Source organism: Dermochelys coriacea, chromosome 8 (assembly GCF_009764565.3).
Source record: "Dermochelys coriacea isolate rDerCor1 chromosome 8, rDerCor1.pri.v4, whole genome shotgun sequence".
Lineage (NCBI taxonomy): Eukaryota > Metazoa > Chordata > Testudines > Dermochelyidae > Dermochelys > Dermochelys coriacea.
In genome coordinates, this window is record NC_050075.1 from 69,082,768 (window position 1) to 69,086,743 (window position 3,976).

Consider the following 3,976-nt stretch of genomic DNA (forward strand, 5'->3'; position numbering starts at 1 on the left):
TTCCTTGAGTGTAAATGCTGTTTCTATAACCACAATTTTCATGACTTTCTGTTTTAAAGAATTTAACAATTAGTGAGAAGCCACAATATGTGTGTGGAATATAGGTAACTTTGAGACTAAAGTGAAGTGAAAGTGAAAACACTTGAAAGCCACTCATGTAGATGCACATTTTTTCTCTTGTCTTTGGTAGGCTAGGAACCAGTCAAATAGGTCTGATTTCACTAGAGACTTCAGAGCTTTACTATTAAAGAAATCAAAAAACTAAATATGACCATTTTAACAAAGTTTTAAAAAAACTTTAAAAATTTGCAAAAATATCACTGTACAAGAAATTTTGAAACAATTTGAACATTGCCCCCATCTAATACGAATGCCATCCCAAGCAGCTATTTGCAAACGAATTCTAAACACTGAAAGCAAGTTCACAGTGAAAATAACTGGCCAATTTGGAGGTGAAGTGAACATAAGTTTTCATGAACAGTGAAGGTGAAGTTTGAGTTAATATTCATGTTGATGCACTTAAGATGAAAGCATTTCTTCATAGGCATAATGCATAGTGCTTTTAGACCTTAAAAACATTCATTCAGTTGTCTAGTTGAGGTGTTATTTCCTGATGATAAATTCACAATTTTGAATTGATGCTAAGTTGCCTAGTGGCAAAAAGGAATTACATTTTCTATTCAAGAAACATCGTTCTCTTTCATAGTAGTAATGTATAATGCCAAATTCCCTGTAGCATGGGCCTGTTGCACCAATCAGATGGTAATAAAGGAGCCATAATCTAGCTTCAAATTCCTGAGTAGAACTGTGCCACAGCTGTGTCTGCACTTCTGTCCAGTGCTTAATTTGTGCCAGGGCTGAGACCTCTAGGTTTGCCAGTTCAAAGTCCCAGCACCTCTGGGCTTGCTGCATCAGTTATCAATATAAAAAAAATTGCTTGAGCTCCAGCATCTCTTTCATTACAAATTAAGCACTGCCTCTGTCCCCCTTTCCCAGCTCCTGTCCAGCCTAGGAAAAAAGGCAGTAGGAATGGGAAATGCACCACCAGTGGTGCAATTTAGAACTGCATGGCAACAGCTCTAAATCCTGCCAGGGTCAGCTCTAAGAATCACGGAGTTGTAACTAGAAAAGGAGTACTTGTGGCACCTTAGAGACTAACAAATTTATTAGAGCATAAGCTTTCATGAGCTACAGCTCACTTCATCGGATGCATTTACTGGCTCTCTGAGGGTCCCTTCTCTGTTGCACTGAGCAGAACTCCGGTATAAGAGATAATCTTTCCTATAGGGTTTAAGAATAGTATTGGCATAGTTTTAAATTCAAATCAGTTCTTGGTCAAGAGTATCAAACATGTTTCCGAGTAACTCCAGTATTCCTTGACGTCCTATTCAAGACAGAAAATCACCACATTGTGTATGTGTCATTTATGTATTTAGTTCAGATACTAACCACATGATCACAATGCACCTAACAAAAAGTTGCCACCACCAATGCAGCCCCAACAAAAGCATCTGATCACTTCTTTCTTTCTCTCCAAACAGAGTTTGCCTGGTTTGCTCTGACTTTTGAAGAACGACTTTTGACCTTTTTGTTTCTTATTACCCTGTGTTCTGGTTGCATTTTTATTCATCTAAGTGATGAACACTTGAAGTTTTTGTTCAAAGCAAAAGCATCGCTTTTATACCAATGACAACTTTACATTTATTTTACTGCATATGAGCAGGAGTATTCTAATGAGACCACCTCCTCTTTTTTAGTTTCAAGTGTTACATTTTAATAATAAAGAACTATTAAAAACTGCTTTTCACATATAATGACCAAGAAAAATTACGTGCTAAATTTCTTAATAGTTCTAGGGGGTCTATTCTCAGATTGCTGAGTGCTAAGGTGTTGCATTAAGTGAGTTTCTTTGTACTTACCTTTCCATTTTTAAAGAATATCTTCATTTTTTTTTAATTGTTGATTCAAAACGTGCTGACATCCTCTTGCCCAACTCTTTGGTCTTGGCTGTGGCACTGCCCCCTTACACAGATGTGGATCAGATTGCAGAATCAAAACCTTACTTTTCATTATTTATTCATTTTTATATTTTTAGTGGCTATATTTTTCATCCAGTGCAACTACAGTTATATTAGAAACTAGTGAATTATAAAATTTCGAACAAACATTCTGTTGTATACCAAAATGACAGGTTTCAGAGTAGCAGCCGTGTTAGTCTGTATTCGCAAAAAGAAAAGGAGTACTTGTGGCACCTTAGAGACTAACAAATTTATTAGAGCATAAGCTTTCGTGAGCTACAGCTCACTTCATCGGATGCATTTGGTGGAAAAAACAGAGGAGAGATTTATATACACACACACAGAGAACATGAAACAATGGGTTTATCATACACACTGTAAGGAGAGTGATCACTTAAGATAAGCCATCACCCACAGCAGGGGGGGGAAAGGAGGAAAACCTTCCATGGTGACAAGCAGGTAGGCTAATTCCAGCAGTTAACAAGAATATCAGAGGAACAGTGGGGGGTGGGGTGGGGGGGAGAAATACCATGGGGAAATAGTTTTACTTTGTGTAATGACTCATCCATTCCCAGTCTCTATTCAAGCCTAAGTTAATTGTATCCAGTTTGCAAATTAATTCCAATTCAGCAGTCTCTCGTTGGAGTCTGTTTTTGAAGCTTTTTTGTTGAAGTATAGCCACTCTTAGGTCTGTGATCGAGTGACCAGAGAGATTGAAGTGTTCTCCAACTGGTTTTTGAATGTTATAATTCTTGACGTCTGATTTGTGTCCATTCATTCTTTTACGTAGAGACTGTCCAGTTTGGCCAATGTACATGGCAGAGGGGCATTGCTGGCACATGATGGCATATATCACATGGGCATCCTTTACACTTGGGGTATGTTTACACTGCTCTGCAGTTTGACTACAGGGGTGTTAATAGAAGCATGCACCAAGTGCTATAACCCCCCTATGTGGTATCTAGTTTGCATATTAATTCATTGAAAATTAGATACTCAAACTAGATACCATGAATATGCAAACTAGATACCATTAACTTAGGTTTGAATAGAGACTGGGAGTGGCTGGGTCATTACACATATTGAATCTATTTCTCCATCTTAAGTATCCTCACACCTTCTTCTCAACTGTCTAAATGGGCCATCTTGATTATCACTACAAAAGTTTTTTTTCCTCCTGCTGATAATAACACATCTTAATTAATTAGCCTTTTACAGTTGGTATGGCTACTTCCACCTTTTCATGTTCTCTGTATGTGTGTGTATATATATATATCTTCTTACTATATGTTCCATTCTATGCATCCGATGAATTGGGCTGTAGCCCATAAAAGCTTATGCTCAAATAAATTTGTTAGTCTCTAAGGTGCTACAAGTACTCCTGTTCTTTTAACTCAAAATACTCTGTCAAGCAAGATTTGGACACGGTAATCTGGAATTTCCCTTTTCCCCAAAAAAGTATATATGAAGCATATCCCTACCTGTGTGGGAGGCATGAGTACAGAAGACAGAAAAGGGTGGAGTTTGTTTTTGTTCTCAAAAGAGTTAGGGCATAACAAGAGAGGGATCCAAACAAGAGGCTTTTTAAACACCAACATGAAAAGGCAAACCTCTGGCAAGAAGGAACAGATTTCTACTTCTCCAGCTTTTGAGTAAATTTATTTGACATTTGTCAGAATTCATTATTTCCCTTTCATTTGTCTTAAAATTCAAATATTTTCTTCTTTATTTCAAAGTGGACAAAAATGTCCTAGTTTAATCAGTCAAGGAATATGCATCACAGTATACATTTATTACCCATGGATCAGGGCTAATTTATCATTTAGTACCCAGGAACATTTTGTTCCAATTTCAACATCGCAAGATTTAAAAACTGAGTTCCAAATGGCTTTGAATGCTTTCTGTTTTTTATGCTGCATACAAACATCAAAGTCATGCATAAATTTCAGTGCACTCCC